The 25,907-nt window shown below is 46.1% G+C and overlaps 1 protein-coding gene, 1 non-coding gene and 1 pseudogene across 2 annotated transcripts in view; all 3 read right to left on the reverse strand.

Moving 5' to 3' along the window:
* The window catches only part of SEMA4B (semaphorin 4B), a 59,718-nt gene extending 45,888 nt beyond the window's left edge, over positions 1 to 13,830 (reverse strand). Inside the window, exon 1 of the mRNA XM_007194333.3 lies at positions 13,693 to 13,830. The gene's annotated coding sequence lies outside the window, so the exon portion shown is untranslated. The remainder of the gene's footprint in view (positions 1 to 13,692) is intronic.
* TRNAV-UAC (transfer RNA valine (anticodon UAC)) lies at positions 887 to 960 on the reverse strand. Its single transcript has one exon. It is a non-coding gene; the product is annotated as a tRNA-Val (tRNA).
* The window catches only part of LOC103003281 (acireductone dioxygenase-like), a 31,368-nt pseudogene continuing 14,545 nt past the window's right edge, over positions 9,085 to 25,907 (reverse strand).

Genomic DNA, 25,907 nt, shown 5'->3' on the forward strand with positions numbered 1-25,907 from the left:
TTCGTGTGGACATTAAATCTTTTCAGCTGGAAGGGACTGTATTCTGACCCTGTCATCTTAGAGATGAGGCTCAGAGAGGGGTGGCTGTAAGGTAGTGTATGTAAGAATATCCTAACCCAGTATCGGGAAACCTCGGTTCAGAATCCAGTTCAGGTGCCCTGAGCTGTGGGATCTCGGGCACAATGTGGGTCCTTTCTATGTGTCTGTATCTATTTGTAAAAAGTTTGTACAAATACCTCCCACCCCAGGTAGCTTGCCCAAGGTCACACACAGCACAAACCAAGGTTTTCTGACTCCCAGCCAAGGGCCCAGTCCCCTCCAGAGGTGAGCAGACTACCTTAAGCACTGATTGATAATGAAAAGTTGCTGAAGACACAGTTAAATAGGGACTTCCCTGGTGGCGCAGTGGTTAAGAATCCCCCTGCCAATGCAGGGGACACGGGCTTGAGCCCTGGTCCGGGAAGATCCCACATGTCGTGGAGCAACTAAGCCCGTGCGCCACAACTACTGAGCCTGCGCGCTAGAGCCCGTGCTCCGCAACAAGAGAAGCCACCGCAATGAGAAGCCCACGCACCGCAACAAAGAGTACCACCACACCCCACTCGCCACAACTAGCAAAAGCCCTCGCGCAGCAGCGAAGATCCAACGCAGCCCAAGATAAATTAATTAATTAATTTAAAAAAAAGAGACACAGTTAAATAACTTTGTCTTTTATTACTTAATCATGTTCTTTGCACAAACAAGCAAAAATTCATATTCCCACCCCCTGGAGGAAATAACTGCTAATATTCTGGCATTTATCCTTTTGCAATGTCAAAGCATATATAAGGTATATATTTGCATACGTTTGTTTTTTTTTTAGCCATGCAGTGCGGCCTGTGGGATCTTCCCCAACCAGGGATTGAACCTGGGCCCTTGGCAGTGTAAGTGCAGAGTCCCTAACCACTGGACCACCAGGGAATTCACTATATACTTTTTCAACAATGAGATCAGAGGAGATCTATCTATCTACCTATCTATCTATCATCTATCTATCTACACTTTTATATACATATTGCTCTTTTCCATATAACTTTTCAGTGGACAATAGACATCCTTTCATGTCTAGATATAGCTGGATAAATGAAGCATTCTATAGTTTGTTTAATCCCCTATGTCTAGACATTTAGGTTTTCAATTTTTCATTATGAGCAATAAAAATCCATCTTTATTCACTTGTTCTGTTATTTTCTTAGGATAAATTCCTCACTGTGGACTGTTGGATTAAAGCGTCTGTGTATTTTTAAGGCTTCTGATACATGCTGCCAGATTATCCTCTAGAAAAGCTGTGATGATTGTTATTTCTTCAAACAACGTATTTATATATGAAGGCTGGTCCTTCTTTAACTAGAAAGCTATTCTCTTCAACAGCACACTCAGCTTTGGGAAGACAAGGGTGGGAAGAAGCAGAGCCCAGATCAACTGAACAGGGCTGGTTGATGCAGGGCAGCTGTTTTGCACCTGATCCACTGCTGCATCTCACCAGGCAGCTACTGCTGGGGCCAATAAGATGCTCCTCTCTCCCAGCCCACAGCACAGCTGGGGCCACGGGATACACGAAAAACTGGTCCAGATATTGCCCTAGAAAACTCTGATAGGGACTTCCCTGGTGATCCAGTGGTTAAGACTCCTGTGCTCCCAGTGCAGGGGGCATGGATTTGATCCCTGGTCGGGGAACAAAGATTCTGCATGCCGCAGGGCGTGGCCCCCCCAAAAAAACTCTGATAGATGGAAAGGGGCTTTCTTTTCCCGTATTTCTTTGTACACCCCACCTCCAGCCCTCTAAACAACCACCCTCAAGTACTCTTTCCTAGTTAGACATCACTACTTTTGTAAGCTACTGTTTATTAAAGGTTTCGTTTATACTACTACATTTCATGCCTGCATTGGCCCAGGAAGCAGGTACAGGTGAGAAAACTGAGTCTTCGGCAGATCAAGCATCTTGTCTAAGGGAACCCAGCAGGTGAATAACCTACTTTGGATTCAAAGCTAGGTCTGTCTGACTAACAAACCTGTGTTTTATTTTTAAATTACTGTAGAACTACTATGTATATCAATGTAAACACGAAGGCTTGGAAGGATGCAGCTGGTTTGGGGTGGGTGGTAGACATTACCAGGGCTCACCAATATTTCCAGCTCCTTTCTTTTTCTGGATACATAGGAGGACTATACTTCCATACTGTCTGGAAGTTAGCTGTAGCCACGTGACTTGCTCTGGCCAGTGAAATGTGAGGAAAAGTGACACGTGTCCCTTCTGGGGGAGGCATTCAAGAACCAGTGTGCAGTTCTCATGCATTCTTCCCTTGCAGTGGTGAGCCCTGAAGCCTCACGTTGGGATGGTGGCATCATAAGAGTTTAATGATGACTAAGGTGCTGACTACAAAGTGCTGAGCCTATGCAAGCCACGTTGGGAATTTAAGCATGGGCAAGAAAGAAATCTTGGTTGTTTTAAGCCAGAGATGTTTAGAGGTGTTTGTTACCACATCATAACCTAGCCTATCCTGACTGCTGCAAGTGGCGATGGGGAGTTTCATGTCTTAGTCTAAATTTTTCTGTAGTTTTTATCCTTTGAGAAGATATCCATTTATAATTTAAAAAATAAGAGTCGTGGGACTTCCCTGATGGTCCAGTGGTTAAGACTCCATGCTCCCAATGCAGGGGGCCCGGGTTCCATCCCTGGTCAGGGAACTAGATCCCACATGCCACAACTAAGAGTTTGCATGCCGCAACTAAAAGATCCTACATGCCACAACTAAAGATCTCGCATGAGCACTATTTACAATAGCCAGGACATGGAAGCAACTTAAGTGTCCATCGACAGATGAATGGATAAAGAAGATGTGGCACATATATACAATGGAATATTTCTCAGCCATAAAAAGAAACGAAACTGAGTTATTTGTAGTGAGGTAGATGGACCTAGAGTCTGTCACACAGAGTGAAGTAAGTCAGAAAGAGAAAAACAAATACCGTATGCTAACACATATATATGGAATCTAAAAAAAAAAAAGGTTCTGAAGAACTTAGGGCTAGGACAGGAATAAAGACGCAGATGTAGAGAATGGACTTGAGGACACGGGGAGGGGGAAGGGTAAGCTGTGACAAAGTGAGAGAGTGGCATGGACATATATGCACTACCAAATGTAAAATAGATAGCTAGTGGGAAGCAGCCACATAGCACAGGGAGATCAGCTCCGTGCTTTGTGACCACCTAGAGGGGTGGGATAGGGAGGGTGGGAGGGAGACGCAAGAGGGAGGGGATATGCGGATATATGTATGCGTATAGCGGATTCATTTTGTTATACAACAGAAACTAGCACAACATTGTAAAGCAATACTCCAATAAAGATGTTAAAAAAAAAAAAAAAGATCTCGCACGCCGCAACTAAGACCAGCGCAGCCAAATAAATAAATAAATAAATATTTTTTTTAAAAAGTCATAATACACATTCACACAATTGGGAACATAATATACACCCTGCTATGAAACTTCCCTCTTATTCTTAAAACTATAACCATTTCCTATGTCACTTTACCTAAGTCTACTTCATTCCTTTTTTTTTTGGCCGCACAGCGACACGCAGGATCTTAGTTCCCCAACCAGGGATCGAACCGGGGCCCCTTGCAGTGGAAGCACACAGTCTTAACCACTGGACCACCAGGGAAGTCCCTACTTCATTCTTTTTAACAGCTGCATAGTATTCTATTCTCTGAATATACCATAATGTTTTACAACTGACCACTATTGACAGACATATAGGTTGTTTTCGGTTATTCACAAAATACATGCTCTAAGCTACGGCTAGGCTGTTGCAACATTTCTGGGAAAGGAAGGACTACTATTTACTTTCCCTTTTTGGTTGATATCTTGTCGTTAGTTTACAGCCTGAGCTCAGCACTCAAGAGGGCTGTGGGCACCTCCTAGAGAGAGATGAATAAGCCAAGGGTGCCTGCACCCTTCTCAGGATGTACGGATGCGGAGGCTGGTGAGAGCCTGTGCGTGTGCATGTGTGAAGGCTGGGAGCTGGCCTGGGAGAGCAGGGCAGGGAAGCACGTACACATGCAACTTGGGCTGGACTGATCCTGACTCATAGGTTCAGGCAGATAAGTTAACGGCCTGGAAACTCCAGAGCTCTCTGACTGAGTTCTGACTCACTCAGACAATTATCCATAAACAAGTCCTCTCACTTCTCAGTTTTCTTCCGAGTGCCACTACACAATCTTTGGGAAGGGCTGTGACATTAATCGTTTGGAGTCTGAGAAAGATGAGAGCTGTTCAAAGAGAGTGCCAAGAAGATTATAAGTGCTGGCCTCATTCATAGGAAGATGTCTAATTACTCCTTATTACATTCGTATTTTGAATGGCCCCCAAGTAGAGGGTCCGATAGTGGCTGACACAGGTTTTCCTGCATTCCATTCCCAGAGTGATTTGACCGAAAACATTGGTCACGTGCCTATCAAGAGCTCTTCCCATTCCTTTCTCTTCAATGGCTTTTCTCAATTCCTTTTTAAGATGAAAACAGCTTTATTATTATTATTTCTGATTATAAAGGAAACGCTTCTTCAGACAATACCAAAAAGCATAAAAAGAGAGTGGAAATCACCCAGCAGGCCATCCCCAGAGAGGCCACTATTGACATTTTGGTTTCTCTTCTTTTCTTTTTTTAATGTTTATTTATTTTTATTTATTTTTGACTGCATTGGGTGTTAGTTGCAGCACTCGGGATCTTTCATTGCGACGCACGGGCTTCTCTCTATTTGTGGTGCGCGGGCTTAGTTGTCCCATGGAATGTGGGATCTTAGTTCCCCAATCAGGGATTGAACCCACGTCCCTTGCATTGGAAGGCAGATTCTTAACCACTGGACCACGAGGGAAGTCGCACTATTGACATTTTGAAGTACATCTTTCCAAACTGACTCTATGTACGCCTGCAAGGCCACATAGGCACATACAAGTCAAGTTACCAATCAGTATAGCCCTCCTTTGGAGGAGCTGCCGTGTATTCCATCGTAAGGATGCAGCTGGAAGCCTCTCATCTCCTCCCTCTCTTGCTGCAAGATCTAGCAGAAGGCCATGGCAGGACTTTAATAAACTCTTAATGAGCTCAATAAAGGCATCTAAAGATGGCCTTAGGATTTGAACCATTTATGCCTTGAAGAACTCCATCTTCCGTGCAGCTGGAAGTGAATTCACATGCAGATGAGCACGGTGGGCAGGACACCCTGCTGGGAGTCAGGCCAGCTGGTTCTACAGCTGAGTTCTAGACCTGCCTTTGCCACTTTCCTGGTGGGCAAGTCCCTTTGTCTCTCTGAGCCTCATCTGCAGTTGAATATATGTGAAACTGGGTGTAACATATGACTATGCAGAGTACGAAGTACTATGTACTTACACACTAAGCACTAGGTACTAGGTACTATTTAGAGGCACTACTAAAGAGCAGGGAAGAAACTGGGGTTTCTCAGCCAAGAAAAAGGGCAAATTTTAGAGTTTCCCTGAATATGACTTAAGGGTAACACATATATCATAGAGTTCTAGAAAAACTTAGAATCAACTATACTTCAATAAAAAAAATTTTTTTAATAAAATAAAATGAGAAAAAAAAAGAAAAACCAAGCAGAAAAGAACCTCGGAGATCAGAGTACTACCCCCTCACGCAATAATTCTGAATATCTGCACATCTGTAACATGACCTAATGGAAAAATGGGTTTGGAATGTGGGTTTTTCTCTTTTAAGGCATTCTCATGTCTGGCTTGGAGTCCTGGAAAGAGCTTCCTAAGTGTCTAGTCCTGGTTCAGCACCTATGATGCATATGACTTTAGGCAAGTTCCTTAAGCCTCTGGGAGCCTCGATTTTCTCATCTATAAAACGGGGCTTCTGATCTTGCCCTACCTGTCTTACAGGTAGGTGTGACATGAGGTTTAAATAAGGCACCGCGTGTGAAAGTGTTTTGGAAACCTAAAGTGACTTCACACCTGCAAAGCTGCCTCACTGTAGCTCCGGTCCACTGCCCAGAGCGGAGAGGCGTGAAGGGAATGGCCACCAAGACCCTCGTTCAAAAGTGGGTCTTACAGGGACCTCCCTGGCGGTCCAGTGGTTAAGACTCTGTGCTTCCACTGCAGGGGGTTAGGGTTCGATTCCTGGTTGGGGAACTAAGATCCCGTATGCCACGCAGCGTGGCCAAAAATTTAAAAAAAAAATTTTTTTTAAAGTGGGTCTTACAGAAGGGGCCATCTTGAGAGAGCCCCTGAGCACCAGGGATTGCACTGGAGCTGCGGAGGCAGCAGAAGGAAAGGCAGGCAAGGCCCTTTCCTCATGGAGCTTAGATTCCCGTGGAGAGACAGACAATAGGAAGGGAGACAAATAAAAACAAGGTAGCTTCAGAGAGAGGTGAGTGCTCTGAGTGAAATGAAACAGGATGAGGCTGTTAAGGAGGGATGGGGCTAGATGAGGGGGTGACCAAAGAAGGCTTCCCGGAGGAGGTGGCACCTGAGAACTAGGACGTGAGTGACAAGGACAGCCACGAGAAGACCTGGAGCACGAAGTGTTCCAGTGCAAAAGGACAGCTAGTGCAAGAGCCCCGAGGCAGGAATAAATTCCTGTTCAAGGAACTTCGAGAAGCTGGTGGTTTGGAGCTGTAGGGGGAGAGGGCAGGCGGGGCAGCGGGCCAGGGCTTGCAGTGGGTTTTCAGGAGAGGCTAGTGAGACATGATCTAGTTTGTGTTGAACTAAGATCAGCCTGCATTGGGTTGGAAGTTCCATCTCTTACATGCCATGTTGGGGGCCCCAAGAAATTTTTAGGGCTTTCAAGGGCTTTATCCAGGAACCAGCCAACCTCCTAAACCTACATACTAGGAAAACTGAGAGGCAGAGAGAAAGGCCACTTGCCTAGGGGGCCCCACTGCTCCCTTCCTGGGGCTGGCATTCAAGCCCACGTCTCTGATCCTGGTCCCTGAGGCCCAGCCTCTCCCCCCAGGGCCACCCCACCAATGGAGGATGGGAGGGGGTTCACTGAGGCCGCAGAGCTGGAAGATGGGCCCAGTGCCCTAAGGCTTCCAGCTTCAGCCAGTGAGATCTCAGGGCTGGGCTCCAGAAAGGAAGGGCATAGCCCAGCTGGGCCTCGTCCTGCATCACTAGGCCCAGTGCTCAGCCCTCAGCTGGCAGTGGAGGGGGGCGGTGGTCAACTCCAGGAGCTCAGCCAGCCAAGAGCAACCTGATTGAGCAGGAAATGGGCCTGCAGCCAAAGCATCAACCAGCACCTGGAGGCTTTGTTCCCTTTATTCCTGTTGCAGACTTTCTCAGGCACCTGCAGCTGGGCCTCAGGAGCACCAGGGCCAGGAAGGGGCTCCCATGGGATCTGGTTCTTCTGCAACAGGGAGTGGCCTGACTTGTGACCCGGAGGGAGGTCTCATGATATAATAACAACAACAATAGGTCCACTTACTATGTGCAAGAGACATTTCATTTAACCCTCACAACAAACCCACGAGGCATGTACTATTATCATCTACATACTACAGATTATGAAATGGAGGCACATGGAGATAAAGTGACCTGTGCAAGGTCACACAGTATAAGGAAGTGAAAACAATATGGGCTTTGGAATCAATGAATCCCAGCCCTATTTGCCTCTATGACCTTCGGCAAGGTATTTAAAAATTTCCAAGCTTGTCATCTTATTCTGATCTCAGAGGACTGCAGCGCCGATTAAATGATTTGAGATATGCAAAGCCTCTGGCGCATGGCTCTCCATCCAGACAAGTCTTTCTGTCCTCCTCCCCACTTCCCATAACTCTGTGACCTTGGCATGTTACCACCACTGAGCCTCAGTTTCCTCATCAAAGAAATAGGTACAATGACATTACGCAATAGGGCTGTTGAAATCCTGATGCTCTCCTGAGAGGCATGCCTCATCTTTTGAAAAGGCCCCATTCCTGAGACCTTTCAAGGAAGGCGCCATTTTACAAAATTGCCGTCTTTGCTTTCTATCAAAATAAACAAAGAAACACAAATAGAAAAACCAGTCTTAGAGCCATTCCCCATTTGAGACAAAAAGCCAGTATTACGCACACTGCTGGGCTTAGAAGGTTTTCTCAGAAGGAAAAACAGAAGTGACAGCTCAAGTCATAACATGGCTACCAGGATTCTCTCTAGTTCCACACCCTGGGACAGACGACACCACCCACAGCAGTGGCAACAAGACGGACAGTTGTAGGCTCATGCAAAGTACCAGGGAAGATCCACCAGGGATTTCAGCCAAACACAAGACAAAACACTAAACTCCTTTTCCTATAAATCAGCCAATATTTTTCAAGTTCTTGTTATGAGTAAATGCTTCTTACCCCCAATAACAGGGAATATACATGAAAACATAGGCACCACCACTGTTGTAGATACACATCAAGGTCGTGGTCCCAGCTCTTCCCAAGGGCCATGCCTGTTTCTCTCAATCATCTTTTGGGGGATAAACTGCTCTTTCTCTGGTCCAACTCAGCCATTCATGTAAGGGCTGCCAATCAATCTAGACCAGGCTGCCCCTGGTCACAGTGATTGGTTCAGGAGAAGGGTGTGATCCAGAAAAACAAGGCTATCAATCAGAGCTTTTACCAGGATTTCAAAATTGGAGCTGGAGAGGAAAATCCTGTTCCTCTTGGATTGGTGAACTCGAAGGATATAAATCCGGACCAATGACAGCGATTTTCTGGATGCAGAAAGCCCGTTTGCAAAAATCAGGGGATGAAGACCTCAAAGAGAGAAGCCATGATGAGTAGCAGGGTGTCCTGACATGATAATCTCAGATTCCTGTCGTCCCTAAGGCAGGCTCAACCCTTCCTGCCCATCTGCTGGTGGTGTGTTTCAATGAGCCAATAAGTTCCTTCCCATACCTTGTGAGTTAAGAGCCCTGCCTAACCCAGCCACCAAGCATTGTGTGGTAATAAACACAGCAGTTCAGTAGGAGAGATATCACAGGCAGGACTTGATGACTTGCCAAGTGAAAGTTTTAGGCAATCTGGGCTGTGAAGGCAGAGACAAACAAGATTACCTGATTCATTCAAATCAACAAACATTTACTGAGCCCCTACTTATGCCAGGGACAGTATTAGGCATTCAGGATATAACAGTGAATGGACAGACTAAGTACTTTGCCTCACTTTGGAGTAATCAGAAAGGACTTCCTGGAGCTGGGGAGGTTGGAGGAAGTCACTGAGGGATGGTAAAATCTGGCCAGGCAGAGAGTGAGGGGGAGAAAAGCATGAATAAATATATGGAGGCATAAGACTCTTGTCCGTGAAGGCACATTGTCTTGTATCTCCATGGTGCCTGGCTACAGCGGGCACTCAGTACGTTTTGTTTTTTGTTTTTGTTTTTTTGTTTGTTTTAATAAATTTATTTATTTTTGGCTGAGTTGGGTCTTTGTTGCTGCGCGTGGGGTTTCTCTAGGTGCGAACGGGGGCTACTCTTCATTGCAGTGCACGGGCTTCTCAATGCGGTAGCTTCTCTTGTTGTGCAGCACAGGCTCTAGGCGTGCGGGCTTCAGTAGTTGTGGCACGCGGGCTCAGTAGTTGTGGCTCACGGGCTATACAGCACAGGCTCAGTAGCTGTGGCACACGGGCTTAGTTGCTCAGCGGCATGTGGGATCTTCCCAGACCAGGGCTCGAATCCAGGTCCCCTGCGTTGGCAGGCAGATTCTTAACCACTGAGCCACCAGGGAAGTCCTGTTTTTTTTAAAAAAATAGGAATAAATGAGGTAATACATGTAAAGATCCTACCTTTTTTAAAAAAAATTATTTTATTTATTTTCTTTATGTTTTTGGCTGTGTCAGATCTTAGTTGTGGCACACAGGGTCTTCGTTGAGGCATGCAGGATCTTTTCGGGCTTCTCTCTAGTTGTGGCGTGTGGGCTTTCTCTCTCTAGTTGTGGTGCATGGGCTCCAGAGCGCGTGGGCTCTGTAGTTGTGTCGTGCAGGCTTAGTTGCCCCATGGCATGTGGGATCTTAGTTCCCCGACCAGGGATTGAACCCGCGTCCCCTGCATTGGAAGGCAGATTTTTTTACCACTGGACCACGAGGGAAGTCCCTGTTTTTGTTTCTAATATTTATTTATTTATTTGGCTGCGCCAGGTCTTAGTTGCAGCACGTGGGATCTTTTTTTTTTTCTTGAGTTGCTGCATGCGGGATCTAGCTCCCTGACCAGGGATGGAACCCGGGTCCCCTGCACTGGGAGCACGGAGTCTTAACTGCTGGACCACCAGGGAAGTTCCTCAATACATGTTTATTGCATGGTATGCATAAGTGAATGAATACGTGAGTGAAGTAAAGTGCAAGTCATTTGGGGGAAGAGCAGGTCATTCAGCTTGGCAGGAGAAGAGCTACTTTTACAGAAGGCAATGTTGAGGAAGGCAGATTGAAGCTAGACCACAGAGGACCTTGCTGAAAAGTGTAGACTTGGCCTGGGCCACACCACACAGTCCCAATTCTGGCAAGGTTCGGAGGAGCTGGCCGGGCAGGACAGTGGATCTCACAGGCCCCGTGTGGCCCCCACCTCTGTTGTGGTTGCCACACCCATGCTCTCTCAGACTCGCCAGCCAGGCTCTGCCCAACACCCTAACCAGCACCCCAGCTACCCAAGGTCATGCCCCAGACACCACCGCCCTTCTGGCTCCTGGGTGAAGCTGCCAGCACATCACTCCTGCCCAGTCTGTAATTTAAACATGACCTCCTCCCAGCCTGACTGCTCGTCGCCTTCTGCACCCCAGACGTACCCGCTGCAGGAGCTGCCCAAAGAGGAGAAGAGGTCTGGTGTCCATTGAGCCCCTGACCTGGGCTACAGGGAGGGGCTTGAAGTCCCAGCTAGGCTGAGCCTGGGCACAGCTGGGGTCACCAGAGTCGGCTCCTGAGCTCAGAACTAGGGACACCATGCCCCCTCGTGGCCAGGAGACAGCCAGCACCTTGGTCTTCCCGGACTACGACATATTTACACCTTTACTTTACTTTAGGGAAGTTTTAAAAAAGGAAATACATTTCTGAAAAGCTGAGAACACAAATCACATAAGTTAGGTTGATATCTCAAGGAAACTCATAGTAAGACTTCTAGAAAAAGCTATTTCAGATTTTCCAACGCCAAAGCAAATTTTTCTGACTCTAATTTCTTTTACGTTTATCTGCTAAAGCAGGAGGATGGGATGTCTGAAAATTGTTGTTTTCGGTATTTTCCAGTTCTATGAAGAGTCTTCCCAGGTTAATATGTTCCGTGAGGTTATGGAACATGCCTTCCACTTCTTTTGTGATTCTCACAGCCCTGTCAGGGCAAGTGGATACCTCGTCCATAAAATAAACTGTGAGAGTAAAGAGCTCCTCTCTACGCATTTCTCAGCTTTGAAAACTCAGCTTTTCACCTGCATAGTGTTTGTCTGCAATGGGGGCACACCTCTGAGCATTGGTGATATTAACTTATTTACAAGCATTTTTGTCTACAATACGTAATGCCCTGTATTAGGTGCTCATTGTTACTGCTGGTGGTAGTGTTTGTGGAGGAGGACGATGGAGATTGAGAAAAAAAACTACAAGACAGATCCTGATCTCAGGGGCTGTGTCCACCTTAGACAGGATATACACACATGACACAACTTGCAAACAATCACAAATTAACAGCAGGGTATAAACTAAACATACATGTGCTGAGAGCAGTAATCAGAGTGGGTGGAAGGCTGATGGCAGGACACTTGCTGGAAATATGGTCTGAGAGGAGTCTTGAAGAATGCCAGGCCCGAAGACTGAGGCCTTCTGGGGCTGGATAGTTGTCAAGAAGGAGGCCAGCATCTACACAACTTTGGAGATACAACCATTATGCCTCCAAGGCATGGTGGCCTACCTGGCACCTCCTCTCACTGTTCCACCCTTGCCAAAGACCCCACACTCCTTCCCACCCTCCTGCTCCTATCACTGGGTTGCCACATGGTCAAACATGAACCACTACCAGGGATACCTGGCCCACATGTACACCTCTTACTGCCTCTAGCCGACCCAAGGCTATACCTGGGGGCATCAGAGTACCCCTTGCCAGTACAACCGCGGTGAGGTTCTACTGATTATGCCTTTGTCCTGCCTCCGTCTTAGAAGAGAGCCAACCAAGTTTTTTGGATACCCAGAGTCATGAAGTCTCCCAATCCCAGAAGCCAGGGCAGGACTGATGCAGGCCTATACATGGATGGGGCTGTAGTACACTACAGGTGGTAGCCATGCACTCTGACTGTGAATAGCCTGGAAGTTTGCTCCAGTCATTGGGTTCAGTATAGAGGTCAGGGGTTATGAAATGCAATACATGAAGTGGTGTAGCTTGAGGGCAGGAGTCAACTGTTTTAACCACATCTCAGACCAGGAAGGTCATTAGTGAGGAACGTTGGGTGCGAGGATTGAGAGATTCCACTGGGTCTGTCCATTCTTCACTAGTAATTTTTCAAAAGACAAAGAGAATGCTAATTGATTCATTTTAGTAGGGTATAGAATTGCCACACAGTTTGGAAATCTTCAGGAACTAGAAAGTTGCTCAGTGAATAAGAAATTCAAATAAAGACAATCAGATGATGGGCTTCCCTGGTGGCGCAGTGGTTAAGAATCTGCCTGCTAATGCAGGGGACACGGGTTTGAGCCCTGGTCTGGGAAGATCCCACATGCCGCGGAGCAACTCGGCCCGTGAGCCACAACTGCTGAGCCTGCGCGTCTGGAGCCTGTGCTCCGCAACAAGGGAGGCCGCGATGGTGAGAGGCCCGCGCACTGCGATGAAGAGTGGCCCCCGCTTGCTGCAGCTGGAGGAAGCCCTCGCACAGAAATGAAGACCCAACACAGCCAAAAATGAATAAATAAATAAATAAATAAAAAAAAAAAAAAAAAAAAGAGACAATCAGATGAACCAAATAGCTGAAGACATCAGGTCAAGAAAGCCCAAGGCAGTCATCTTATCACCCCAAGTTCCAACTTTTTAGGATCACCTCTACATTGGATTCCACCAGGCCTTTTAACCACTCAGGATGCAGCCCCTTCTCATGACTATAAGGATTGTATATTACCCTAGGCAGTTGCTCACCCACCGCTTTTGGAACAGCTTGTGGCCCTTTCTCTGGGAGGGATTTTGCTGTCATTGATGACCTCAGCATTTGGACCTGTACCTGTTTGGATTTGGCTAGTCCCTGAATGACCCAATTAGACTCTGTGATCTGGCTTCTGGACAGAATAACTTTGCTCCTGGGCTCAGGGTGGGGGGCAGGGCATCATTTGGGGTATTTTTGGCTCTAGGTAACAGAAACCCTACTCAAGCTGGTTTAATCAGTGAGGACATTTATTGTGTCATTTAATAGGAAGTCCCACGAGAGGGTGGTTTCCAGGTAAGCTGATACAGCATCTCAGTGAGGACATAAAGACCTCAGTTCATGTGTTCCTTTGTTCACTCCTTCCCTGACATAGGAGACTGTGTCATTTTGCCCTTCATGCATGAGAGTCCCTGCTTCCTCACAGCCCTACCAACAGAATGTATTGTCAAACATTTGGATTTTTGCCAATCTGATAGGTGAAAAGTGGTGTAACAGTGTTATTTCAATTTTAATCGCTCTTACTATGAGTGAAGTGGAGCATTTTTTCCTATGCTTAAGGGCTACTTACTTGTTGTTCCTTTTCTGTGAACTTTGTCTTCACCTACTTTGCTCACTTTCCATTTGGGTTGTTGACCTTGGACGCAGGGTTTTTTCCATCTCTCCGCTCTGGCCTTTTTAGTGCTTGTTTCCTGCTCAGGCTGGAACCAAGATGGCAGCAGCAGTTCTAGACATTGAGATGTTCAGAAATTAGGTTTGTCACTTTCTGTTTGTGGCTAACCCAGTTCCATTTCCCAACCCCCTTCTCCCTTTCCTGTTTCGTCTTTGTTTTTGTTTGTTTTTTTGGCCTCGCCTCGCAGCTTGCGGGATCTTAGTTCCCTGACCAGGGATCGAACCCGGGCCCCCTGCAGTGGAAGCACCGAGTCCTAACCACTGCACCGCCAGGGAAGTCCCATCCTGTTTCTTCTTTGGACAAGAAGAGCTAAAAACTGACTTTCCCAGTTCGCTTTGCAGCGAGGAGCAGCCATGGGACACAGTCCTGCCCAATGAGACGGAAGTGGGAGAGTACGAGGGAATTTCTGGCACAGGTGTCACTGGATAGCCCCTTTCTTCCTGCCTTAACGTGGACAGAATGGCTGGAGTGGCAGCCTTCTTGACACCATAAATGAAAGACAAAGACAGTCACAGAGATGTTGATCCTAATATTATTGGAGCCACCAAACCGACACCAGGAACCACCTACCTCCAGACTTTGTACACAGCTCATTAAATATCTTCACTCTTAAACTATTATTTGTCAGGGTGTGGGCGGAGGGGGGGGGGTGTGTTCTCTTACTCGCTGATGAACACATTCCTAACCGGTACACTGTGGCTTTCTCCTAGGAGGGAGAAAACTTCCCAGAAGTCACCCTTCCCCTTTCCCTGGACTTCCCCTCAGGACATTGGTCAGATTGGATCACATGTCCTTTCCTGAACCAATCACCTCAAGGGGCATAGGATTCCCCTTAGGCCAATGGGGTCACTCCTGGGGTGGGGGCAACGTTCGCTGAGGCATATGGATACAGGGAAGAGAGGTGGAAACCAGAGGCAGGAGGATGGTGGCATTTTTAGAAAGGAAGGGGTGAGAAATGGCCGCTGGGTGGACAGGCAGTGGCGTCTCCTGAAGTGAGTGGAAGAGTGGCCTCAGCTCGGGGCTGTGCCCCGGGGGAGTGACTTGTGTCTCACTTGAATGGACCTGCTGCCCAGTCACACTGCTCTAGGGCATTGCCAGGCTCTACCTGGGTGCAGAGGTTTGCGACCTGTCTCACCTTGGGCAGCAAAGTCCTGTAAACCACGAATGCACAGTTACATGAGCTACATATACCTCTCTCAATGAGGTCAAAGAAGTGGTTGTATTTCCTTAAAACAAAAACAAATTTTCCTTAATAAACGAATAGATTATACCAGTTTATAAACTCCATGAGGGCAGGGGTGTATATTTCTTGGTTTTCTGCTGTACCCCAACCCCTAGCAATTGATTAAGAATGTTGAACAGGACAGAGGCTTTTTTTTTGGCCGCACCTCGCAGCATGCACCCCCTGCAGTGGAAGCTCGGAGTCTTAACTCAATGTTTGAAGTCTCCACTTTTTTTCCTTTTAAAATCGGGAATGGCCTTTTGACCCTCTCCAACCTTCCAGCTCATTTTCTGTTGTAATATCTCAAAAACCACAGGCAGTGACTCAGAGTCCCATTTCCCAGTGGCGGGGATATAATTACTCCAGGCCAAAGAATATTATTTCGAGGAGCCAGGAGCTCATTTACAAACTCTCTAACCCACTTTGGGCTAGCTAAGAGCTAGTTCCTCCCCGACGGTACTTACTCACACACACACTTCTCCTCCAGGTCTGAAAGGCAAACGCCCCATCGCCTGATGGGTTCCCACCTTCCAGCATTCCGCCCCCAGCATCTAGCAGCAGGCCTGCTCTTTCTTTCATCTCCTCGCTCTGAAGAGAACTAAAAGCTCCTTTTCATTGTTCTCCCTGGCAGTATTCTATTACATTTATTTCCTCCATTATAAAAAGTAATATAAACTCATTTAAGAAAATGTAGAAAATCCAGCTAAGTAGGAAGGAGTAAGGAAAAATAACGTACTGCTCCCTTTACCTAAGGTCAAGCACAGTCAACATTTCAGTGCCAGAAACTAACACAACATTGTAAATCAACTATACTCCAATAAAAATTAAAATAAAATCCCAGTCACACCCTTAAAAACAAAACATTTCAGTGCCTTACGGAAGCTATTCCGACAGGTCTCCCTTATCCTTATATGCCTTCTTTTTACAATATCCTTTTAAATCTAAGCTCTAATGATGAAGTTTGTATACCCTCCTACAGCACAATTCTAGAATCATTGTGAATGTGCACAAAGATTTAATCCACAGCATCCCCCAGCACAAGGGATGTTTTCTCCAGAAACAGGGGACCATGTAGAACATGGCATGACCAGGTAGGGATGCTCGGATAAGGCCATTCCTGGCAGCAGCTTGTACAAGCCCAGAAAAGGTGTGAGATGTGCCCCTCATTATTACAGTCATGCTCTTTGGGGAGAAGGGGGTAGAAGTGGAGACAAAGGGGTAGGCTTTCACTTTCACTTTATATACTTCACAAAAAACTACGAAAAAGAATGATTTTTGCAGAGATTATTACCTTAGTGTCTTCATCTCTGGAAGTGTTCTATGGTGAACATATGTTGCTTTGGTAATCACAGAAATATAACACATGAGTTATGGGCTGAATCGTGTCCCTCAAATCTGTATGTTGAAGTCCTAACCCCCTGTACCTCAGAATGTGTCTGTATTTGGAGACAGGGCTTTTAAAGAGGTAATTAAGTGAAAATGAGGTAATTAGGGTGAACCCTAATCCAATATGACTGGTGTCCTTACAAGAAGAGGAGATTAGGACACAGATGCTCATAGAGGGAAGCCCAGGGAGGAAATGGCCATCTGCAAACCTAGAAGCCTCAGGAGGAGCCAACCCTGCCAACACCTTGATCTTGGACTTCTAGCCTCCAGAACTGTAAGAAAATAAATTTCTGTTGTTTAAGCCACCCAATCTCTGGTACTTTGTTATGGCAACACTAGCAAACGAATATACTGTGTAATTATAAAGAGAGAGAAGGCAATAAAACAAGCTCTTGGCTTTTCAGATTTTCACACTGAAGGTTATCGCTGGTCATGAGAAACGCCCAGCTTCAGGAATTACTTTTTTTTTTTTTTTTTTGGCTGTGCTGCACAGCATGTGGGATCGTATTTCCTCGACTAGGGATCAAACCCGTGCCCCCTGCAGTAAAAGCGCAGAGTCTTAACCACTGGACTTCCAGGAAAGTCCCTCCTTTGAACTTTTCAAAGCGGATTTAACCTTCAGTGTGGGACGCAGGTAGCCACGCCCTTTCCTTCCCTGGAATGCACTGCAGTGTGAGATGATGTCTCCCAGGTTTTTGCTCCACGTAGGTTCAGATCCCACTGGGACCACCTACACGGCAAGACAATTTAGGCTCTCTTATCCTCAGTTCCCACTCTGTAAAGCAGAGAGAATAAGAGCAGGCAGCCTTTTTCTTTAAGTCCTAAGGGAGATGAGACACGTAATGGTGACAGCACAGCACAGCGGTTAGGAGACCAGATCCCCAGCCCACACTTGCTGAACTTGGTGGTTCAGGTCCTGGCTCAGCCACCTTCCTCCTGGGTGGCCTTGGGCAAAGTGCTTCTGCCCTCCGTAAAGTGAGGATTACAAAAGCATGATGATGGGGACTAAGTGCATTAATGTATCTAAAGTACATATATTGAGAATTAATATATCTAAACTACTCTGTCTAGTAGAGTAGCCAACAGCCACCTGCACCCGTTGAGCACTTGAAATGTGGCTCCTTCAAACTGCAATGTGCCGTAAGTGTAAATTCACGTCGGATTTTGAAGACTTAATAAGAAAAGAGATTGTGAAACATCTCACTGATAATATTTTGCATCTTTTAGATTAAATAGAATATATTTTACAGTTGATTTCACTTTAAAAAAAGCTTTTTAAAATACAGAGCAGTTACTAATTTTCCCCCTGGGTATCGCCCATGTGTACATTAGGTATATATATTACTAACTTCTGTTTATATTTCTTATTTATTTATTTATTTTTGGTTGCATCAGGTCTTAGTTGCAGCAGGCAGGCTCCTTAGTTGCGGCATGTGAACTCTTAGTTGCAGCATGCATGTGGGATCTAGTTCCCTGACCAGGGATCGAACCCGGGCCCCCCTGCATTGGGAGCGTGGAGTCTTATCCAGCGCCACCAGGGAAGTCCCCTGTTTGTACTTCTTAAACAGTAAATAAAATAAAATGCAGCCACTAGAATATCTTAAATTATATATGTGGCTGGCACTGTATGTTTATTAGACAGCTGGCTTAGAACAGGGCCTGCCTGGCATGTAGCAGGAGTAACTGAAGCTACTATCAGTGTTTAGCGCCTGGCACTTGGTAAGCACTTATCAAGTGGTGGTTTTTGTTCTGAAGACTTCTCAGGGGCCCTCTCCTGCCTCTGCTTTGGAGATCTATGCCTGGAAATGCATTGTCTGTTTCCCTGCCGGATTTTGTCATATTCACCCATTGGGAGAGCTCCCGGTCTTTCCTTTAATCTTCACCACCCCCACGACCTCTCCAGGGATGTCTACACACATGGGCGCACACACACACACACACACACACACATGCAGGTGTAGACTTTCTCAATGTCCAGTCCTCCATCACCTCCTGTCACCCCTGCAACTGTGGTCCCCAAGCACCTCTGCATCCTGCACTGAGTTCACCTGGCCTGGGTTTGGGGATCCCTCTTTGCCATCATCATTCTCTGCTTTCTCCTCAGGCCCTGCACTTCTGAGGCTTGATCTGTGATGCTCAGACAGATGGAACGTTGCCAGCAGGGGCTGTTGGCATGCTGCCAAGAGGCTGCCCAGAGCAGCTTTTACTCTGACAAATTCACTCCTGGGGCCCCCAGGTCTACCCACGTCCTGGCAGCTGGTGGAGAGAAGATGGAGTCTCAGCTGTGGACTTGGACGACTCAGTTTCTCAGGAGGCCACTGTATACACCAGATGCCACGTTTTCAATGCATTTAGCAGGGTGAGAACAGTTTTTGTTTTGGAAAGTATCTGGATCAGCCACTTTGGTTGAGGAAGGGGAGGTACCAGGGCATGGTTAAACACATGAGGAACTAAACAGCTTTACAGGGGTCGTTAACAAGAACTTGGAGAAAGGGACCCCCAAAAGAGAGGTGAAGACGGGGAGAAGGTCAGAAAAGTGAAAAGGGGCCAGAACAAAACAGCAGGAGCCTCAGCCTGGGAGGTATGTGTCTAGTGAGAAATTCCCAGTGGCAGGGACAGAGTGGCAGTGGGAAGGGACTTTTTAAAAAAATTGTGGTAAAATACACATAACATAAAATTTACCATCTTAACCATTTCTAGGTGTACATCCTCCTTGTTTTGTAACCATCACCACCATCCATCTCCAGAATTCTTTTCATTCGAAAACTCTTTTCAACCGAAACTCTGTACCCATTAAACAATAACTTTCCATTCCCCCAGCCCCCCGCAACTACCATTCTATTTCCTGTCTATGAATTTGACTACTCTAGGTACTCCATATAAGTGGAAACATACTGTATTATGTTTGGCTTATTTCACTTAGCATAATGTCCTCAAGGTTAATCCATGTTGTAGCATGTGTCAGAATTTTCTTTCTTTTTAAGGCTGAATAACATTCCATTGTACGTATAACCACATTTTGTTTATCCACTCACCCATTAGTAGACACCTGGGTTGCTTCCATCTTTTGGCTGTTGTGATTAATGCTGCCATGAACATGGGTATATAAATATCTCTTTCAAACCCTGCTTTCAATTCTTTTAGGTATCCATCTAGAAGCAGAATTGCTGGGTCATATGGTAATTCTATTTTTAATTTTTGAGGAACTGCCATGCTATTTTCTACAGTGCCTGTACCATTTTACATTCTCACCAACAGGGCATAAAAGTTCCAATTTCTGAAAAGACAACCTATAGAATGGGAGAAAATATTTGCAAATGATATGACTGATAAGGGTTAATATCAAAAATATATAAACAGCTCATACAACTCAACATAAAAAGAAAAAACAACCCGATTGAAAAATGGGTAGAAGATCTGAATAGACACTTTTCCAAAGAAGACATACAGATGGCCAACAGGCACATGAAAAGATGTTCAGCATCGCTACTCACCAGAGAATGCAAATTAAAACCACAATGAGATATCACCTCACACCTGTTAGAATGGCTATCTCCATATCAGTATGTGGAGAAAAGAGAACCCTCATATGCTGTTGGTAGGAATGTAAATTGGTATAGTCACTGTGGAAAACAGTATGAAGGTTTCTCGAAAAACTAAAAGCAGAACTACTGTATGACCCAGCAATTCCATTCCTAAGTATATATTCTGAAAAATGAAAACACTAATTTGAAAAAGTACATGCACCCCAATGTTCATGGCAGCACTATTTACAATTGCCAAGATATGGAAGCAACCCAGGTGTCCATCAACAGGTGAATGGATAAAGAAGATGTGGTATATATATACGATGGAATATTACTCAGCCATAAAGAAGAATGAGAATTTGCCATTTGCAACAACATGGGTGGACCTATAGGGTATTATGCTAAGTGAAATAAGTCAGACAGAGAAAGACAAATACTATATGATATCATTTATATGTGTAATCTAAAAAATAAAACTAGTGAATATAACAAAAAGAAACAGACTCACAGATATAGAGAATAATCTAGTGCTTACCAATGGGAAGTGGGGGGCAAGATATTTTTTTTTTGGCTGCGTTGGGTCTCTGTTGCTGCGTGCGGGCTTTCTCTAATGACGGCGAGCGGGGGCTACTCTTTGTTGAGGTGCGTGGGCTTCTCATTGTGGTGGCTTCTCTTGTTGCAGAGCACGGGTTCTAGGCACGTGGGCTTCAGTAGTTGTGACTCACGGGCTCTAGAGCGCAGGCTCAGTAGCTGTGGCGCATGGGCTTAGTTGCTCCATGGCATGTAGGATCTTCCCGGACCAGGGCTCAAACCCGTGTCCCCTGCATTGGCCGGCGGGTTCTTAACCACTGTGCCACCAGGGAAGTCCCAAAGATAGCTTTTTCTGCCTTAATTTTCTGTTGACTGGGGGCAGGGTCTCACTGTGGACTGCCACCATCACTGGCGTAAAGGATCCAGGCCACAACCACTGTTTCCAGTCTCTCTCCATTGTTTCTTTTTTTTTTTTTTTTTAACATCTTTATTGGAGTATAATTGCTTTACAATGGTGTGTTAGTTTCTGCTTTACAACAAAGTGAATCAGCTATACATATACATATATCCCCATATCCCCTCCCTCTTGCGTCTCCCTCCCACCTTCCCTATCCCACCCCTCTAGGTGGTCACAAAGCACCGAGCTGATCTCCCTGTGCTATGCGGCTGCTTCCCACTAGCTATCTATTTTACATTTGGTAGTGTATATAAGTCCATGCCACTCTCTCACTTCGTCCCAGCTTACCTACCCTTCCCCCTCCCCGTGTCCTCAAGTCCATTCTCTACGTCTGCATCTTTATTTCCATTGTTTCTTTGTTTGATGGTTGGTTGGTTGGTTTTTTCTGGGAATCCCCAGCAACACCCCAACTATTGTTCCCTTTTAGAGAGGCCCGCTGGGATCCCATAACCAATTAACCATTTTCTCAAGTTTATCAAGCTGTTTTTCTACCTCCTCTTTTACAGTTTAACTCCCTCTCTCCCTCTCTCTGTCTCTGTATCTCCTCTCATTACTTGAACTGTGGGCAAACACTTTCCTCTTGGCCCCCTAAGAATCACTCTGACCTGGCCCCAAGCCCTTTGTTTGGATATCTCAAACTCGGTGCCCAAACCCAAATCCACTCCAGCAGCAGACTCCACCGGGAGACCAGCTCTTCACCTCCTGGGTCTTCCCATTCCCAAGTCCCAAACAGTTGGGCTACCATATTGATTGTTTTCTTGTCTTTTTTTTTTTTTAAGATAATATTTTTTAAAAATATTTTATTTATTTATTTTTGGCTGTGCCGCTGGGCATCCGTGATCCTAGTTCCCTGATCAGGGATTGAACCCGTGCCCCCCTGCAGTGGAAGTGCGGAGTCTTAACCACTGGACCGCCAGGGAAGTCCCCGGTTTCTTGTCTTAGATTCCAGGGCATGCAAAGATGTTGTCCTGGCCTTGTCCAGGGAGGCCCTTAGTCCCTGCAGATTCAGTGGGGGAGGAGAGGAACCTGCGAGAGGCCAGGGCTTCCCAGGTACACGCCATATTCACTGATGCTCAGCTCCACAGGCCCCCACCGCCCCCCTCCTTCCCTGGCTTGGAGATTCTCTTCCCACTCCACATTTCCTTCCCTCCTGGCCCCAGGGCAGACCTATTCATTAGCCACCTGCAGCGATACAATTCCTTCTTCCTCTTCCCCTGTGTGGCATGTTTCTACGGTTGGAGCACCTCAGAGGTTCCCACGGAGATCAGCCTTCTGGAGGCGGAGGAGAGGGCATATGGCCACCGCAGTCCCAGCCAGACCGCAGCAGGGTGCTCAGAGGGTGTCCTTCCCTTCCAGCCCAAACGTGGCTGTCAGATGTTCTGGAAACAAGGGTGCTCACTCCTGAAGTCCCTGGAGGTTGCTAAGGGTACCTTGAGGTTGTCTCTATCCCATGGGTTCGACCCAGGGCTTCAGAAGCTGTTCAGACAATGAAGTCCAGCAGTGCAGATACAGGGCAGCCCTTTTGTTCCCAAACTGCTCTGTGGGGTGAATGTGAGGACAGTAATTGGGAGAGGCTCATCAGAGGGAGCCTCAGAGGAAACGGGAGGAGCCACCCCTCTGTCCCAGTGGCTGTCCCCCTGTCAGACCTGGAAGGACCAGGTCCTGCTGACACACCTCCACCTTCCACTGGCTACCCTCTTTTAGGATTTTCTGCAAGCCATTATCCACACACCACCATAATGCTCTTTTTATATTTAGCCTCACTTAAAAGCTTTCAATAGGGACTTCCCTGGTGGTCCAGTGGTTAAGACTCCGAGCTCCCAATGCAGGGGGCCCGGGTTCGATCCCTGGTCAGGGAACTAGATTCCGCATGCTGCGACGAAGATCCTGCATGCCACAACTAAGACCTGGCACAGCCAAATAAATAAATATTGAAGAAAGAAAAGAAGCTTTCAATGGCCTCCCACCAATCCTGGAATAATAGTGTCCTTACCAGGCCTTCAAGGCCCAATGTGAAGCAGTCCCTGCCTGTTCCTCTGAACTCACCACCCATCCCTCTCCCCTAGCTCACCATATGCCAGGCACACTGATCTTCTCCTGGTCCCAGCATTCCAAGACCGTTTCAGCCTCAGGGCCTTTGCACTTGCTGTTCCTTCTGCTCAGAATGCTCTTCGCACAGATCCTTGTCATCTGGTTTGTGGCTCAGAAGTCAACCTCTCCTGACTACTCCAATCCAGAGTAGCCTCCCCTTCCTTACGCTTTATCTCCTCATACTATTTTATTTTCTTCTCCACACATATCCCTTTCTGAAGCTTAAGCTTCAGGATCCCTCACTCACATAGGTCCCTTCCAAGGGTCTACCTAATCTTGTATTATTTTCTTAAAAAGAATCCCCTGCCCAGCCAACCCAACCGTGTAAGCTTCAGGCCCCAAAAAATCTAGATTCATTTGTATCTAGAGCAAAGGACCAGGCTGTATTTGGTACATCTTGTGCCTGCCACTGGCAGGAAGACAAACTCAGCATTCGTCCTGCCAGGCTATTTCAACACACCCTTGGCCTCCCTGATCTCTTCAGGTCTGGGTGCCAAGAGGAAACTTTGCCCAGGAATCTTGGTAACTGCCCTGCTCATTGTACCCTGAGTTCAAGGTTGGGGTGGGGGGCGGGGTAGGAGTGGTATGGGGGAGGGGATGGGGGTGTCCAAACTCCAAGAGCTGCTGTTTGTGCTTCTCCCTTCTGGACACCCCTGCCTTGACTCCCCCAAATAGACATAAACTTTCTCAATCGGCAAGCATACCACCCTCAACTATTCACCCAGGAGACAGAAAAACCTAGACTTCCGTAAAATCTTTTATCTCTTTCCTTTCTGAGCTTTTTTGCAAAGCTAATCCTAATGTCTATCACTCATTCCACTTCTTACCAGCTTGGGCATATATTTAGTGCACAGGTCTTAACTCTCCCGCTGCCTTGCCCCTGGCAGACCTGGCTAATTGATCACAGAACTTTTCCAGGAGGGCCTTCTGTGTAACCACCACCAACCGATCAGAGAGGAAACCTAATTACCTCCTAATGAAACTCAGGTTTAAATGACTGAAGAGGTAAATCTGGTTCAAAGGAAAAGGGCTAATGCTTCTGATGAATTCCTGTATCTATGCTGAGTCCAGGGAGGCCAGTTCCAAGGACATATTTTCTGTTTAATTAAGTGAGGGGAGACTTTGGGAGAACACGGCACCTTGCAGTACCTCCCGTGACACAGTGGAAAATTCACTGATCTGGAGCTGGAAGTCCTGCTCTGTTCTGGGCAAAACGACTCACTTCTTCATTCTGCGCATGGGGTTACTATGCATGTTGTCCCAGTCAGCTCAGGCTGCTGTAACAAATTACCCCAGACTGGCGGCTGAAACAGATAACGTTTACTTCTTACAATTCTGGAGGCTGGGAGTCCAAGAACAAGGCGCTGGCTGATTCCATGTCTGGTGAGAGCCCTTTTCCAGGTTACAGACAACTGGCTTCTCCTTGTAAACTTATGTGGTGGAAAGAAATCCAGAAACACCCTCATGCGGTTCTTACTGGGAGTCACAGTGAGCTGTCCTTAGTATCGGGAGAGACTGTCCCCTCCTGGTGGCAAAAGCAGTAAGAAAGTTGATGGTGAATGAACTTAATGAGCTTAAGGGCTACAGACACACCAGCATTCACAAAGAAGCCTGTCTGTGGTGCTGGGCGAGGACTCCTGTGGGGACTGTCCCTCTGCACATGTGTTACTTCCTACTTCAGCTCATCTCTTGCCAACCTCCTTCTACAATTCTCCCAAACTGGCTGTCATAAATTCCACCACCCTCCTTAGTGCTCCAGACTATTCATCCCCCTCACTCTCTGCCTCCCACTCGTCAGAGGAAAAAGAGGCCACCAGGCAGCAACCATCACGGCTCCCTCCTCCCCAGGAAAGAAGATGGAGGTTCTCCTGTCTGCCGTCTGGGGCTTGGACCCCTCAGGGTCTGTGGTCTCAGCCACCTCTCGCCTTTACCCTCCTCTCTCACTAGCATATTCAGCCTCACCTCAGCATTGAAATTTGCCAAAGGGACTTCCCTGGTGGTCCAGTTGTTAAGACTCCACGCTTCCAACGCAGGGACCGCAGTGTTTGATCCCTGGTTGGGGAACTAAGATCCCGCATGCTGCGTGGCCAAAAAAAAAAATTTTTTTTTTTTTTTTTGTCAAAGATTGGGAATTCCCTAGCGGTCCAGTGGTTAGGACTCCTCACTCTCACTGCTGAGGGGCTTGGTTTCAATCTCTGGTCAGGGAACTAAAATCCCGCAAGCCTCGCAGCGCGGCCAAATAAATAAATAAATAAATTTGCCAAAGGTAGTCCCAGCTTACCAACCGACCAAACAACCAATCTAAAATCCAAATTCTCAAAGGCCTCCTTCCACCTTGGCTCTCCCTTCTGCTTCCTTCTTCTTTTCTTTTCTTCTTTTTTAAATTTTTTTTAAAATTTTTAAATTTTTTCCTTTTTTTTGTATTTTTTATTCTTTTTTTCTGCTTCCTTCTTTTTTTTGGCAGAAAACATAACTTTATTAATGATAATGTTCCTTAAGCCTAAAAGAAAACTATCTGAAAATATTTTACCAAATAATCATATAATTTTCCTTTTTAGTTGGTTGTGGGTAAAATTTTATAACATTATAACACAAAGCACCCTTGTTGCTAGTTTGCCTTGTTTTACAACAATTTTATGCTAATTTATATATTGATACAATACTAATAACTAATAAAATATAATAAGTATTATGGCAAGATTATTGATTCTGAAATACTAGAAAGCTTCATATGATGAAATATCTTAGGTATTATCACTGAATTTTTAAAAACAGGAAAATATTGCTTTTAAACTTTTAAAATCATGTTTATTTAGCTTATTTTAAAAATATATAAATTCTAAAAATATATCATACCAAGAGTATCCGATAAGGACTTTTTTTACCTTCCAGTTCTGCC

Source organism: Balaenoptera acutorostrata, chromosome 3, assembly GCF_949987535.1.
Source record: "Balaenoptera acutorostrata chromosome 3, mBalAcu1.1, whole genome shotgun sequence".
NCBI classification, from domain to species: Eukaryota; Metazoa; Chordata; class Mammalia; order Artiodactyla; family Balaenopteridae; genus Balaenoptera; species Balaenoptera acutorostrata.